Source organism: Glycine max, chromosome 12 (assembly GCF_000004515.6).
Source record: "Glycine max cultivar Williams 82 chromosome 12, Glycine_max_v4.0, whole genome shotgun sequence".
In the NCBI taxonomy this organism is placed as follows: Eukaryota; Viridiplantae; Streptophyta; class Magnoliopsida; order Fabales; family Fabaceae; genus Glycine; species Glycine max.
Window position 1 is genome coordinate 7,917,966 of NC_038248.2, and position 18,342 is coordinate 7,936,307.

An 18,342-nucleotide genomic window follows, 5' to 3' on the forward strand; every position below is an offset into this window, starting at 1 on the left:
TAAAATCAATTTTGTTATTCGAGTTTAATTTTAATATACTATCAATATAAAAAAAGTTATAATATCTTGATTTAAAATTATGCTAAAATATTTATGTGATACCACTTTTTCTGTTTACCGGAAAAACCTTTTAGGGGAATTCCTTGGAATTTGAGAACTAGTTGAGTAGCAGGAGCCTATACATTAATTCTTTAGATAATCTTGGGAGTATTATATTAAATACTCCGGGCAGTATAATTATTATTTCTTTGTCCCAGTATTTAATGCATCAAGTTAATAATTTTTAATTATAACATAAACTTATATTGGGTTATACTGTAAAAATTCTTACAGTCAGTGTAATTCAATAAAATTCTTATTATTCATACACTTGAAATTCCACAAATAAAAAAAATCAGTAGTCAAGGTGTATCATTTAATATTAAGCTAGCAATTTATTTAAGTTTATCAATAACAAATTTAATCTAAAATACCATTGGCATAGAATACCATACGTAAAAGAAAAGAAAACAGTTTGTATTAATTTTGAAGTAAAACAGTATACACTAATACTGTTATATGACCATCTTTCATTAATTAAAGCTGCTGAGTCTAGCAGTTTACGTATCAGGGAGGACAAATGTGATCACCAAATTAGGAATGTATATGCTGCCCATTTTCTTCCGCGGCAAAAAGGGTCTGCTTTGTAATTGATGTGTATAGGCCACTTGTTTTTGTAGCTGCTACAAGCCTGTGGTCAAATAGGCATCAACTACTAAATAATGGACATTGGTTTATTTAGCACATTTTAGTCGATTATTAATGGTCCTTTGTAGGTAACATCCTAGAATGCTTGTATGTATGATAATGGTTTTTAAAAAATTGTTTTAAAAAAGCTACAATTCTAAAATGGTTTGTAAGGAAATAACTGTTTTAGAATATGTTTTTTTTAATTAAAATAAATTGAGAATTTTAAGGCGATTTTTTTCTAAAACTGTTATAGAATGCAGATATTCTAAGACGGTTTTTAAAAGAACTGTCTTAAAATATTTTTTTAACAAAAAAATTGAAAAATAAATTAAGGATTCTAAGACGATTTTTGTAAAAACCGTCTTAGAATATAGATATTCTAAGATGATTTTCTAAAGAACTATCTTTAAATGTTTTTTTTAAATTAAAACAATGAATTTGAGAATATTTTGAGTCAAGCACCAAAGAGAAGCGAGAATGTCCATTATTTAACCATCATGCACGTGGATCATTTTTCTCTTTCATTACCCACAAAGATTATATATGCTTGCTAATGAGTACAAAATACATTAGAGATTATCAATTAAATTATAAGTGTGTCTTCTATTTCAAATCAAGTAACAAATAAATTAACCATAAGATGGAATAGGTAACCAAGAATGGAAGATCAAAATACCTTAAAAACACAACCAAAGCCACCTTCACCAATTTTATTCGTTGCATCAAAGTTTTTGGTTGTTGCTTTGATTTGTTTTAGTGTAAATAATCCCGTCTGCAGACCTATGCCCCTGAGCTCTGAAAAAAAAATCAAAATTTGGATTCAACAACAAAGTTTATAACTTTCTCTACAATATTTGTCACATAGTTCAGTTCATTTCTATCTAGCATATAAATATATAGGGTGTGTAGGTATACTCTCCTATGTTCTCTTAAAGCCTTATCTTTCTGACAAATATTATATAGAAGTAAATTATTGCGCTTCAGTTTTATGACATTTGAATAAAATTTGTAGAAATATTTATTTAATACAAATTGTTGAAGAATCTCAAGCAAATAGTGAAGGATATAGAAAAGATGTTGTGCTGGAAACAAATGGAAATTTTTATTCTAAGTAAAAGAATTGGAAGAACTTAGTGGCATATTCCATACCTTTATACGCTGGATCTTTGCCTCCTAACCATCCCACCTCCTCATGAGAACCAGTACCAGAAGAGCAACCACTAAAACACCAACTACTATGTCGATGGCCAACATGACATAAGTTCTTTTGCCATCCCCTGATGGAGGTTTAAAATTTGTGCAAGGGAAAAGTATTATTTACTTTTAGCTTTTGCATAAATGAAGAACAAAACTAATACAATTGGATCGGATAAATGGTAATCTAGTGGAGGTCTTGTAGAGGTAGACTTAAATGGTAATCTTTCCCTTTTCCTACATTTTTTAAAATTCATAATGCAGTCTTATCAAGTCAGATAAAACACTAACACTCATATGCAGGATATGTGACTTACTAGGGTTAACTGAAATAGCAGATACAAGAGGTCCATAAACTCCTCTTGTGGGTATGCCAGTGGTTCCTTTTCCAGCCCAATAGAAGTGAATCTCCATAAACTCAGTGCAAATGAATTATTTAGCATCATTAGAAAATCAGCCAAGTACTAATTGTTACCTAGATATAGACTTCAAATACTCGCCTTCCAAGACTGTAAAGTGACCTATCATTGATGAAAATAATCTCAGCAAAGTGAATCTTAACTGTGTAATTTCCATTTATTAGGTAGAGGCCATAGTATGTGAGAGAAAGGGGAGAAACACACACTGTTGTGTATAATTATGAATTGAGTGCAGAGACTTTAAGTCTAGAAGTATTGGCCACAACATATGGATCAAAGTCAATATCATTGTCTATAAAGTTTCCAGTGCAACTAAGAGCCCAATCTTGGTCGGAGTAATATAACATTGCAACACTTTTTTTCAAATTGTAATGGTCTAATGGTAAAGATAGACAACAACATAGAAAGGTAAAATTCGCAAAGAACACAACATAATTAGTATTTGAATTTTTTAAGATTTTAGTTCAATTACATGAATTTATTCAATAAAATGTCATTACAATCATTCAATGGTTGTAATAAAAAAGAATATCGAATTATCTTCTAGTTTTAAGTTTCTTAGAATTAGTCAATCTATTTATTTCAATTAATTAGAAGAGGCAAAAATTAGTCTTAACCCCTTAAGAAAAACAATTATATTCTTGTTTTTTTTCCTAATGGACATTTATCCTTCTTACTTTATTTTGTTTTATATGAATTTATGTACAACTATGAGCTTAAGATTGTTAGCAAAGAAGTAGGCAGTGAACTTTTGCATAAATAGAATCATAAGCAAAATCATGTTATATGACTATCTTAAAATTTTCTTTTTGATATGAAATCATGTTGAGTTCAGAGTTTCTCATTAACTTATTTAACTTAATTTCAGGTCATAGAATTTGAGTCAATATTTAAACCAGCCTATCAGATCATAAAAGTAATTTAAAACTTGTAGTATGGTCACATACTTACATTTGCTAACTAAAGATGGGCATGGAAAGTTCCTTTTTAAGCATGAATGAATCTTATTTCTGCAACAAAAAGAGAAATTTAAGGTTATATTCTAGGGCTACTAGCAAAAACCAAATTTTACAGAAAATATTCCAAACACAACAACTTACTATGTATTTACAAAAGAAGAGTAGCTCTCAACAAGGTTTCTAGGAAAAAAATGTTTCAGGGATAACTGATGACTAATTCAGGACAACTTTTACTCAAAGCTTAAATAAAACTTCACATGCTCCCACGTGGCCATTCATTTGGACTTGAGCTATCCCAGAAGAAGTTATTGTCAGAGATATCACTGTGACCAAAATATATTATAAAAGATGTTAATCTTGTCAAGACAAAAATGCTAGAATACTAATTTTCAACCAACATAACCAAAATTCTGCATATAGTGATAAGCTTTACTATGCCTCCAACACCTGATGTGTACTTTGCAAAACCAAGTATAAGCGATTCTGCATATCCATGTTCAACTTGTAATTGAACCTTCTGTATGCTATGGAGAAAGAAAATTTAAATGTGACTGCAATAGGTATATGATGTTCCTTTTATATGCTTCTCTAAGAATATGATTAAAGTCCTTGTATGTTGTTGATTGCTTTAAATAATTACAAAGTAAAGTGTTGATTGCTTGTAATTGTGTCTTGACTAGTGTGAAGTTGTCTCTTTAACACAGACTACCAGAAGAACAAAAAGTAAAATTTTAAAATTATAGGGATTTAAATTGTTTCTAACAGGTCAAAATGACCTACTATTACAGGACAAAATGACAGCATCATAATTTTAAATAAATGAAGTCTCAAGTTCTTGTTTCATTATTGTTATTATACATAAAAAAATTAAATAAATGTATATAATAAATTCTAGAAGGTAGAGAGTATAAACGAGGCAACCCAACTACAAGGATCAAGGAATACATAATGTTTAAAAGTAAAAGTAAACCTTTAACTTTATTTATTCTAGCTTTTAAATAATTAAGCAAGGCATATGTGCTGATCAAAATATATTCCTTTCCATGATATAAGGAGACATTAATAATAATTGTTCCATGATCACTACTAGTGGTGAGTAATCATATTTAGTAGCTATGAGAGAGCAACACATAGGGAGAAAGAAATTAAAGATGACAAGGCACTTTGTAGCCTTAATTGAGAAAATGAAAAGGCCATATATTTTGACATATCAGATGCAACATTCTTTAGATCATCTCGTAGCTCAATTGCATGCTCCACAAGTGCTTTTTTTTTTTAAAGAAGCAAGAACAAGGAAAAATCACACAACTATTGCATATTACATTGGATGATGAGAGAAATGATTTCAACAACCAACCCAAAAAGGCTATGGTAAAGGGTACACCCAAACAGAAAGTTGGTTGATACAAAATAAGAGGTATAATTACACTTCACTAACCAGATTTAAGTAGATTCGATATTATAAATTCATTTTCCTTAATTGTTGCATTTGCTTGTGTGTGCTTTTCCTCAAGATCAAATAATGACGGCTCAATTTCTTCAAGACTTTTCTAAGATAGCATATGTCATGAATAAATTTCATTCATGAACTAGGTCAGATGTTCAAAATAAATAAAAACAATTAGGTACAACCACCTATTAAGAACTTTTTTTACCTCAGTTTTGTCAAGTTTATCACTTAACTCAACAGTCAAAAGTTGCTGACATTTGTAGAGTTCTTGAAGTTCCATCAATTGTTGCTCAAAGTTATGGGATGCATTTCAATATACAAGTGATTATAACTATATTGAAATAATTTATGATGGAAAATACCTTATCCTTAGACTCTGCTTCTAGTTTCATGTGTTCTATCTTTTCAACCATGGCCTATAGAACATACAAATTTAGCAATCGTAATGTCTCAAGAATAATTGTATTCCCAATTCATATAATGATACAGTTAGAGAAACCTTTTTCTTAGCTTCTTTATGAAGATAACGATCTCGCTATATATAAATTTTGTTTTTCTCTCTTGCAACATACACCTCTACAAACCACATACGTAAAAAAATTCAACATTTCAACACTGAACTGTGAAAGGAAAAATAGTTTATTAACATGGTGTTATTTTCTTTTAGAATACAAAAGCATTGAACAACCTTGCTTCAGTCTATCAATTTCAGAATACAAATCCTTTATGAGTGTAGATTTCATCATCTTCTCGAGTGCAAAACTAGGTTTACCTCATGCTCTCGAGTGCAACCTTCTGTAATCCATGGTCAGGATCTTGAACCCTCTTCACGTATAACTCCACCTGTTGCTTCAAAGCCAAATCCTTATTTGACTTCATAAATTTCCACAGACACAACCAATTTTTCGAGCCTCGAAAAGCTTACTAGAAATTTGAGTTTTGGAACGAGTGAAAATTTGAAGCAAGGGTTTTGGACTCACCATATCTTCATTTTCAACCTTCTTCTTGGTAACGATGTCATCTTTGGCAGCATTAGTGTTGGCGCTGTCGGTGAAATTAGGATCAGGCACCTTCGAAGAAATTGGAAACCCTAAAAGTGAGAAACAAAAGGGGATTAAACAATACGATGAAAGTTAAAAGAAAATCTCGCGAGTAGAAGAAAGTGTTGCTGGTGCCAGATATAAGAAAACTAAGGGAAGAAGAATATACTTTGGGAGAACTTAGAGAAAACTCATTCGTGTCATGGTCCACGACGAAGAAGAGGCAAAGAAGTGCGAACAAGAGAAGGAAGGCACTCACCGAGATCGTTGATGGAGAGGTGGCCTTGGTCCCTCTTGCGACGGCTTGGGAACCCTAGAGGGGGAGTCGAAGAGCAAGAGTTAGAGACAAAATACACCGAGCGTGAGAGAGTATAAGGAAATATTAAAAACAATGGAAAACCTTCTTAGACAGTTTTTGACAGCCTTCTAAGACGGTTTTCGTAAAACTGTCGTAGAATGGTTATATTTATTTACAAAATTACCACCGCGTCACATTCTAAGACGGTTCCACATAACCGTCTTAGAATGTGTGTAATAAAATACAATTTTTCTAGTAGTGATGCCTCCATTGTAATGCTATTATTGCATATTCAATTATTAGGTGTTCCTCCATCTTTAATTGGAGAGACTTTAGATTTAGATTATCAAATTAGAGTAAGTGAATGGATTTATAATTAATATAAGATCCAGAATTAAATTTACTTGTACAAAGTAAATATCAACTAGTTAGAATTGTTAACTTAATTATTGTTCTCTCCTATTAAAATATTAATTATTTAAGGTTTTCCTTCAATAACTACTGAGTATTAAGTTCATCAAATGTTGTTTTAATTAAAAGCAAATATAATATTGTATTATTTTTTTAATTGCATTCGGTATTATAGGTTAAATATCATCAAACACGTGAATCGATTGGAATCTTAATTATGAAGTTGTGTTGAATACTTAAAAAGAAAGATTTGTCATCCATAATGATTCCATATGACATGGACAACATTGCTTCCAAAGGATGTACTTGTGGTCTAGACCAATTTTTTATATATTAAATCATCTCTATTTCATCAACCCTCTTACTCATATACATATAAAGAAAATACCTAGAAATAATTATAAAATTAAAAAACAATAAATATTTTTTTCTATCTTTCTAAAGTGTGATATTTGAAATAAAAAATATACCTTTTATTATTTTCAAAGAATAAGGATGATCTTCAATAATGGAGGATACTTGTGATCTACATAAATAATAATAATAAACTAAATTGTTATTTAAGAAATACTTACATTATCCTCCTCTTTGATTTTAAAAATTGTACATCTTCACCAGGCGAAATTAATTAGAAATTAATTAATTCTAATGTAAACAAACTTTTTAGTTTTTCTTCTTCTTATCTTCATAATAGGTAATTTTAACATCTATTATCTGTGTGAGACTCTAGAAGATAAAACAATGATTTTGAGTGAAATTCTAAAGTTGATTAGGGGGGAGCATTTTGAAAAATTTCTAAACGAACAATCTCAATAAAATTTTTAATTTTTTTATTTTATTTTATTATGTTCAATACTCCATGCGTAGAGTACATTGTACATACAGAAATGACTATAAAAGAGTCTCGTATTCATATTAATAGCTACTTTAGGAGGTAGTCTTCCTTTAATTCATATTCTAAAGTCTCAACAATAAGATGTTAAACTTTTTGTTTTATCATTATAAGATGTTAAAATTAGTTACTAGTTAGGCTGTCCATGAATTGGTTATTTTTAATTTTAAGAGAAAAATCTGAACTAGCTAAAGAAATTAGTTTAATTTTATAATTTTTCTAATGACCCAAATCAACCTCAAATATAATGGGGTAATTTAATTCAGTTCGTTGAGTTGTTCCAAGCTTGTGGGGGGAGAAAAACCTTGAATGAGAGTGATGCACATGATCAAACTTGTGACAGATCAATAAACTTAATGAAGTCAACTCTTTATCTCAACTTTCCCATCAACATAATAAATTGATAAACAAGATGATTGAGCTTCCTTTGTAGAATGAATGGCCAGAATGGAGTCAACAGAGGAGAACTCGTACCCGAAGCCACATACATATGTTGCAACTAAATTCAACCAAAAGGGCAAATGAAAACATATAGTCAAATAATTTACGTTTGACCAAACTCCACATGACACATGTAGCAATTGTTGGATGTGAACACGATGCAACTCATCAATGGAGAGAGGGCATTTATATCCTGCACTCTTAATAATACATTTTGAAATGGACTTTCTAAAATGCATTAAGAAGGTACAAAATATAATAGTGGGAGTGCAGGATGCAATAGTTGGAAAGAGGAGTAAAGGAAGAATGGCTTAGGCATAGAATAGTTTGGGTCAAGGACGAGAGGGCTATGAGGTCTATAAAAAAATGCGCAGGTTGGATAACGGGTCATTAGGTTTCTAACCGAGTGATTAGTTTTATATATCATAAATATAATAATAAAATATTTTAAATATCAAATATTTCATTTGTATGCTGCTATATAACTAATAATAGTATATTTATCTATCTTAACTCAAATAGGTAGTAACAATTTTTTTTAACTAAATGTATTTTTCATAAGTAAGAAATAAAAATAAAACTATGAGTAATATTATAAATTTATATGAATAAAAATATATACATGTGTACAAGTTCAATTTAGATTGAATTGGATCGATTTTTAAATTTAAATCTAAAATCCGGTCTCATCTAATAAAATATTTTGGTTTTTGATTAGTTGATCCGTTTGATTTTTGATTTTTTCGTTTATTGGTTTTTTAAATTGATTTTTTTTATCCGCATTGGATTGGATCGGTTACATTTAAATAGAATGGTTAAACATATTTTTATTTCCTATAAATAATTAAAAGTATATTTTTAACTCTTCTATTTTAAATCATCAATTTTTAATCTCTTATTTTATAAAATGTGTCTCACTTAGACTCGGTTACTAACTCTGTCAACTAGAATTAACGATGATTTAATTTTTTTACGGTCAAAACCGTTACAAAGAATTATATATTACCAAATATGTTGATTTTTAATCATCACAAAAATCACAACAACACATATACATAAGTTCAGAATAAGTAATCTACAAAACAACATCTATTCCGATTTACTTATTCCAGATTATGTATAAGTGCACAGGTTTTCAGTTTTTATAACCCAGATTTGTTATTCTGGAAATGATTCACGGATTGTCCATTCCGTCAGTGCACTTCAACTTCATGCTTTAACCTAATGGACTTACAAATTATATGTTTTAGGTTATATTTGACAAGATATTTTGGTTAAATTTTAATTTTTTTAGTTGAAAAATTTGATTGACTATTCTCGATAAACAAGTTTTCTTTTTAGTCGTTTCTAGTGTTTTTTGAAACATTACTTGAAGTAACATTTTCTAAAACATTAGTTTTTATTTTTTAAAATTTTATTTTATTTTTATCCTCAATATATTTATCCAATTTTCTGATTATATTTTTTAAATAAATGATGATTTTATTATTTTATGTTATTTTACAGTTTTCAATTACTTCGATAACTAATTTTACATAACACTTATAATTTAATAAGCTTACTTTTTAACTTTATCAACTAAAAAGTTTGATGAAAGCTAAAAAGTTAGCTCATAGTAGAAAGCTAGAAGTTGAAAAGTTAACTTATTAAATTGTAAGTATTCGATAAAACTAGTGGTTGAAATAATAAAAAAGTGTAAAACAATAGAAAGATAATAAAATCATGATTCATTTAAAAAAGGATAATTAATAGATTTGATAAATATATTAAGGATAAAAGAAAATAAAATGTAAAAAGCTAGAAACTAACGTTTTAAAAATGATAAAAGAACGTTAGTTCAAGAGGAATTTCAAAAAATGATAGAAGTAACTGAAAAACTACTAAAAAACTTAAAAGACTTGTTTACTGAATAATCAAACAAGTTTTTCAATTAGTAAAAAAAAGTTAGAAACTAATTAAAATATCTGACCCAATGTAACCTAACTTTGGACAAGGACTAAAGGGATTTTTTGTCCATTTGAGATGTTTTAAGTTTTAACCTTGCTATGGGGTGCAGGAAGCAAAATCAGGGTTGCAGGAAGCAAAGGCCATCATTCAAACGGTGGGTTTGTCATATCAGCAAAGGCCCACATAGAACGTAAAAACTACTACAACTACTTCAGGAAATGAACTCTGCCTTAATATGAATGAGCGTTAGGATTTGTTAAGATAATGCACATCAGTTTAGAATATAGTAAAAAAAATTAAGTTTTTCTCCAATCTCCATCAAGTTTAATATAAAAATGTCTCTTAATTTCAAGATCATAAGACAAAGATATAATGATATTTGATCTTTGAAAAACAAGAGTTAGTTAAACGTACGTCCTACAAGAACTAAAAATGATTTGATAAAGCCAATATTGAATTTTAAAATAACTGATATCGGTCAAGGGAAGCTTTCTAGAAGCTCCAATATAAGCCAATATTGAATTTTAAAAATGAAATAATTTTTTTCATAAGCTAAAATTAATTCTTTATTAGTTAATTTATAAAAGTTCTATCATAAAGAAAATTCGGTCATTAATTTCCAACAAATTATAAAATCATCGCCATCATTTTTTTTATCATTATTATTGTTGCTGCTATTTTATTAAATTTTTATTATAGTATTTTGAGATTATATATTAGTTAATCTATTTAAAGGTTTAATTTTGCTAGCCTACATATACTATTAGTCTACTAGCCTTTTAGAGGTATGTTTATAGTCTTATAAAATACGTCTTACAAAATAAGTTTTTTAATTAAGTCAGGATTTATAGATAAACATGTCAGCTTTTTGTCCTTAATTTTAGAAGTTAAACAAAGTTAGGCCATGTAAAATTTAATTCACCACAAAACTTGCTAAGGATTTTCCTTGGCAAAATTCTCTCTACGAATTTCAAGAAGGCAAGCTCCACGGCAAATTTGAAGAAATAAATGATTTTTTTATTAGAGAGTGTGTTCATACTGTGCAATAAAGCAATTTAGTGAAAACAATATGATGGATAAATTGAAAACAACAAATGGATAACTGCATTATAGTTGCAATTCGGGTGACAGAAAATTGAGCTCTCATCTTTTTGCTTAAACTTTAAGGGGTTTCTATTTTATCCCCTTAATGTATTTATAACATAGACCGCAAGTACATTTAAAAATGTCAACTTGTTAACATTGATTTAATTGATAATATGAACTTATACCTTACAAAAATATAAATTCGATTTCTGTTATCTATATAAGACTTAGTTGATATATAATATATATAAGTATTTATTGAACCTTAAGATATGTGATCCAAATTAACAATAAAACTTAACTCACTTAAATTTTTTATTATAAAAAATGTTAAACTTTAATTTAATCAGAGTTATATGGCATGACTGTTTATGGGCAAAATCCTTGAAAGGACAGATTTTACTGATTTTAATTGGATACTGACTTGAGATACGAAGAATTTCTCGTAATAACCCAACAGTTGTAACAACTAACGTTAATGAGCCAACCATAGAAGACAAGTATCCAATCGCAAATCTCTTTCTTTGGTCATATTAATTGCTTCCCCAATAGAGTATAACTCGCCACCACCCGATCCATATCTTCCACTTTTCTCTTTGTCTCTTGTCAAATTTACTCATAACAGTAGCCTTCCCAACATCCCAAGTTCATTGCTAGTTTCATGCCACTATTTTTTTTTCTTTTTCCATTTTTGTCCGTCAAAAGAAAAGTTTACGTGACTAAGGTCCTTAAAGTTCATTGGTGCTAAATCAGACTTGGAGACTCGAAGAAAAATACTTACAAATTATTCATGAAAAACAAATTCTAAATCTTCTGGATTTGTGCGTGTCATCCTTGCACATGGGCCATACTAATCTTCTCTATATCTTTCTAATTTTATTGGATGTCCCCAAGGGACCATCAAAACAAGATTTAAACTTATAATATTGCGAAATATGGATTGGATCTTATTAAGTATATCCATCTTTATTGATAACATTGTCTTTTCTTGGGTCAATGGAACCATATATAAGTGATAATTGCACAAGATTTTGTAAGATTTTGCCCCGGACAACTAGCTATTTTATTCACTAACGTAGCAACGGCAAGGTAGCACCTAACAACCCTAAATTGAATGAAATTTCCGTATATTATTCGATTGGAAATCCCCGCAGCACGTGTAGATAATATTTTAGTTTGAGCCACTAATTTTTGTTCGTTGTTTATTTATTTATTTATTTATTCCTTTTTAATTTGATACATATACGAGAGTCCTAATTCCTATAGCTAAATGAAGTATATGTTTTTACCCTAATAAGAAGAAAAAAAAGCATTAAAAGGGAGGGGGTGGGGTTTGAGGAGCATTCATTCGTAATGTCGGCCACCTTTTTGGATAAAGCTGTGGAAATACACGAAAATTGGCGTACGTAAGAGAGATTAGTCAATGTGACAAACATATTATTATTATTATTTGGTTCAGATGTTTGTTCAGGTGGTTAGCAAAAGTGGTTGTAGTCTAACGTAAATGAGTGGAGGTACGTATATATCCCTGCATGTTAAACTTTTGAGTGACATATATTCTATATTCCTGCAACTAGATCATATGCATAATGCATGTAAGTAAGTGGTCCACACTACATCTGCTTATCGAGTTCGGTACATGTATAACTCAAGAAATTAACACTGGTGGAAACTGGACCGAAAATTTTAGGTCAAGTGTTCTAAACAGTTTCTTATTTATTTATTGATTATTATTATTATTATTATTGGTACAATTAACCTAAAGTTCAACTACTTAATTATGGCATATTATAGTTTTATGTTGATGTTCTGGTTATAGTTATAAATTAAATCATTAGTTACAAGAAAGAATAATGTTTTCACAGAACAGTTATTTGAAAATTTTATAATTGGATTTTGTTTTTTTTTTTATTTAGATTAAAAAAAAACTACTTTATAAAATGAGTTTTAAAAACTAAGTCTTAGGAAATAGGAGTAGGATAAGATGAGTTAGGATAAGAAAGAACAAAAAGAAGTAGAAAATAAAAACAACTTATAAATGGTTTTTTCCTATTTTAGAATTTGAAAAAAGTTATTTTATTTTTAAAATAATTTTAACAAATTGTTTTTATAAAAAAAATCTCGTTTTTGTTTTTTATTTATAAATACAATATGATTTTAAAAAAGAAACAAAAGGCCTTAAGCCATCAATTTTCTGAAGCATCATTAATTATTTTTCAAAATTTTGCAGTCATTATGGTAAAAGTAATTGATGTTAAAGTTATATATTCAACGAGATAAAATTTTCCGCAGAAGTTCTATCATCCGGGTATTCTCTCTCATATGATTACGACAAAGCATTGTCACTTTCTATTTTTATTCCAATAGAAAATGAAAGTATGGTTATGCTGTACATAATTTCATTCCCTTCTTCTTCGAAATCAATATCGATACCTAAATATCGAAAATACTGTAAATGGTTAAAATAAAGAGAGATAAAACTATCCCTTGAAATTATTGATACCGTTAAAAAATATTCACCTTCATCCAATTAGTGTGCATATACGGACAAGTGCTAATTAATAGTCTTGGTTAAAAAAAAGTAGGCAATTTTTATTAATTAAAAATATTTCTAATATAAAATTTATTTTATATTGAATTTTTAAATAATTAAAAATATTTACTCATAAAAAATTAAAAATATTTAATAAAATATATTAAATGATCCTTTACAAAAAAACTCTTCAAACTTTAAAACAGTTATTGGCATTACCCTATATATACTGTTTGCAAAACTTTAGGGTCCACTACCTTTAAAAGATCCACCCTTTCTAGCGGGCCGATGATCCACTTGTTCCGTATGTACGACTAAAATTTGTAGAATAATTTTTTTTATAACACAACTTTCATTGATCTATTTATTATGTAATATTATTTTATTTAAGTATACATACAAAAATTCAGATAAATTTAACATTTAAGAGAAAAAAGAAATTAAGGAAATCTCACAATTCAAACAAAATCAATTAAATTAGTTTATTTAATTCTCATAAAATAGCTTGGTTAATTTAGTTCTGTTCACTTCAAATTCGAACAAAATAATTATGATTGGTTTGATTCTCACATTTATCATTTTCCATCCCAAATCAACCTACCCAATTGACCATTTTTTTATCTTTTAGATTAATATATTTAGATTTTGTAACTTAAATTTGTCTTCTACTTTTGTTTTTTTAAATTTATTTTCATCTTCCTTATTATCTAGTATTACTAAGTCTCTTAATTTTTCATTTTATTATATTTTGAGAAAAGATATTGATTATATATGTAAAGTGATAACTATAAAAAATATTAAATATTAAATAAAAACAAGAAATTATTTATTAAAAAATAAAGAATTTTTTTACCTTATATTAATATAAAATTTAATATTCATATATTTATATATTAAATGGATATAAAAATAAAAAAAATTTATCTTTTATCATAACTCGATGATCTAATCAAATAACTCGATTTTAATTAGATTGTTCATAATAAATTTCATAACCTAAAATAATACAATTAAATAATTAAATATGATTAGTCCAAATTTTGATTTTATTCTATACCTAAAATAATCCATGAACACCCCTAAAATCAATGTTAATTTTTTTTTGGAATTTTATAAGTTAAATTTTATCTCATAAAATCTTTCTACTTAAAAGTTGGCACTATTAGGAATTTTATAATTCTTAATTAATTAATATGGGCTACATGTTATATTATAATATTTTTTTAGTTATTTACATTTAGATGTGTTCAATATAAAATGATCTACAAGTTTTTTTTTGTTTTATACATATAAGGTTTTCGAAAACTCTTTACGTCGAATACAAAGTTGGTATTTTGTACGTGTCCGGCGTTGGTATTTTGTTTTTATATGTATAAGGTTTTTGAAAACTCTTTTACGTATCCGGCGTTGGTATTTTGTACGTGGCACAATTTCATATATATATATATATATATATATATATATATATATATATATATATATATATATATATATATATATATATGAATCAGTAATAAAATCATGGTCTTTTGTCTTATATGAATAATTTATTGTTTTTTTTTCAACTATTTTTTCTTCATGAATCGGTGATAGGTTGATAGTTTATGATATTCATGTGGTTGGTATAAATTTGTGATAGTTTACCATGATGTTGTTTTCAAATATTTACTGCTATCATAATTGGGTGCAAATTTAATCATTACGGATCTTTTTCATTTATTTGTGTGTCTGGTAATTTTAATTAAATTGATTGAACCATTATGTTGCCAAAGTAACCTCTATTGTGTAAATTGATTTAATTAAATTACATGGATGTTAGTATGAAATTATTTATGCGAATTGTGCTCGGCCCAAAGGAAGACACACAATTTGGCCAAATAATAACATACATGCGATGATAAATATGTGACAATTATAAAGTTTTTTTTCATGAGAATAACAGTCGGTCCAAAGAAAGACTATTATTTGAAAGAACTAATTGTTAATATTTGATCATTGCGTTGAGAGTACCAATTACAAATTAATTTTTCTGCCGAAAAACTAGAATTAATGTTGTGCTAGGTACTTGTGATGGATCTGTTATGGGAAATATTTGCATGTCTTGTTATATATACTTTATATGACTTGCTTGATTATTTGTGAACATGTTATTAATTTTTGTTCTCTGTTTAGTTAATATTGCCAGTGCTGCAAATGTCACTGTCCAAGTGAATTCTATCCCAATACTGAATGGGACAAATTTAAGGTTTGGAAGGAAACCATAGAAATTGTTCTTGGTTGTATGGATTTGGACTTGGCACTGAGGACGGAATGACCCATTTTCACTTCGGAAACCTCTAACGAGATAAAAATTGAGAAGTGGGATCGGTCCAACCGAATGTGCCTTATGATCATGAAACACTCTATTCTAGAGGCGTTTCGGGGATCTATTTCTGAGGGTCAAAGTGCAAAGAAATTCCTTGAGAATATTGAGCAATACTTTTCCAAAAATGAAAAAGCGGAGACGAGTAACCTTTTGGCTAAAATCATCTCCATGAAGTGTAAAAGCAAAGGGAACATAAGGGAGTACATTATGGAGATGTCCAATCTCGCATCAAAACTCAAGTCACTTAAGTTAGAGCTTGGTGAAGACCTGCTCGTGCACTTGGTTTTGATCTCGCTTCCTGCACACTTTGGGCCAATTCAAAGTGAGCTATAACACTCAGAAGGACAAATGGTCCCTCAATGAGCTTATATCTCACTGTGTGCAAGAGGAGGAGAGGATGCAAAGAGATAGGACTGAAAGTGCTCACTTGATTTCAACCTCTCATAATAAGAAAAGGAAGAAGACTAAGGGTGCTGCGGAAGGGACTTCTCAGCAAAAGAAGGATGAGAAATTTACCTGTTACATCTGCAAGAAGTTGGGACACATGAAGAAAAAGTGTCCCAAGTATGCCGCATGGCATGTGAAGAAAGGTAAATTTCTTACTTTAGTTTGTTCTGAAGTTAATTTGGTTTTTGTACCTAAAGATACTTGGTAGGTAGATTCTGATGCTACTACTCACATAAGTATGACTATGCAGGGTTGCCTATGGAGCTGAATGTCAAATGATGATGAAAGATTTATCTTTGTGGGTGATGGCAAGAAGGTTGTAGTGGAAGCTATTGGAACTTTTAGATTACAGTTAAAAACTGGATTTTATTTAGATTTATTTGAGACTTTTGTTGTACTGTCTTTTAGACGGATTTTGATTTCTATTTCTAATTTGGACAAATTTGGATTTTCTTGTTCATTAGGAAATAATAAAGTTAGTCTCTACCAAAATTCAAAAATGGTTGGTTCTGGTTCTTTAATTGATAATCTTTACATGCTTGATGTTGTTAGTTCCTATAATGAAATACTGCAAATAAGTTCACGTGGTACAAAATGAAAGTTGAATGAGAATTCAACCACCTTATGGTGTAAGCGTTTAGGCCATATCTCTAAACAGAGAATTCAGATACTTGTGTTGGGTGAAATTCTTGACCTTTTGGATTTATCGGACTTTGAGGTATGTATTGAATGCATAAAGGGAAAACGAACAAACATAAGGAAATTAGGTGCCGAAAGAGCTAAAGACGTCTTAGAACTAGTGTATACAGACATTTGTGGTCCTTCTCCTACAACTTATTGGAATGGACAACAATATTTCATTACATTCATAGATGACAACAATATTTTATTAGGGTTACCTATATTTGATACATGAGAAGTCCCAATCCCTAGACGTTTTTTAAGACTTTCAAGGCTGAGGTTGAACTTCAACTTGAAAAGAAAATTAAGGCTCTCAAATTTGACCGTGGTGATGAGTATTATGGCAAATATGATGGATCAGCAGAACAACATCCAAGAAATTTTGCGCTTTTCCTCAAAGAGTGTGGAATTGTTCCGCAATACACTATGTCGAACAAACCTAACATGAATGGTGTAACATAACAAAGAAACCGAACTCTTAAGGATATGGTGAGAAATATGATTAGTCATTCTTCTTTGCCAGAGTCACTTTGGGAAGAAGTCTTAAAGACCGCAGTTTACATCCTTAATAGGGTGCCAAGTAAAGTAGTTAACAAAACTCCTTATGAACTTTGGACTGGTAAAAGGCCAAGCATTAAATATTTGCACATTTAGGGTTGTCCGACTGAGGCATGGCCTTATAGGCCACATGAAAGAAAGTTGGACTCAAGAACAATTATCTGCTATTTTGTTGGCTATGCTGAACGCTCTCGGGGCTATAAATTTTACAATCCCACCTTAAGATCCTTTTTTCAAGACGGGAAATGCGAGATTTCTTGAGGAAGTTGAGTTTGGGAAGGAAGAGAATATAAGGAATGTTGTCTTTGAGGAAGAACCTGTTATTTACAGTGATCAAGTTCTCGTACCTATTACTGTTCAAGACACAACTCCAGTAATAGAAGACAATGTTCAAACTATTGACATTGTTCCAGAACAAGACAACAATGAGGTTCTCCCTCAAATACCTTTAGAGCAACCTCAACAACCTCAAGAAGTGCCATTAAGGAGATCCATTAGAGAGAGGAGAAGTGACAATCTCAAATGATTATATTATATTTCTCCAAGAACATGAGGATGGCATTGGTTTAACAAAGGATGATCCAATCAACTTCTGTCAAGCTATGAGCAATTCTAACTCTCAAAAATGGATTGACGCCATGAAGGATGAGATGAAGTCCATGAAAGACAATGAAGTTTGGGATCTAGTCGAATTGCCTGAAGGTGTGAAACCTATTAGTTGTAAATGGATATTTAAAATCAAGAAGGATTTAAAGGGTAATATCGAGAGATATAAGGCTCGTCTAGTTGCTAAAGACTTTACTCAGAAGGAAGGCATTGACTATAAAAAAAACCTTTTCTCCAGTATCTTCAAAGGATTCTTTTAGAACTATAATGACACTGGTAGCTCATT

General features: G+C 29.5%; 1 non-coding gene across 1 annotated transcript; it reads right to left on the reverse strand.

Annotated features, from left to right (window-relative positions):
• Positions 1-11,662: 11,662 nt before the first annotated feature.
• LOC112998645 (U6 spliceosomal RNA) lies at positions 11,663-11,764 on the reverse strand. Its single transcript, XR_003263739.1, has one exon. It is a non-coding gene; the product is annotated as a U6 spliceosomal RNA (small nuclear RNA).
• Positions 11,765-18,342: the final 6,578 nt, after the last annotated feature.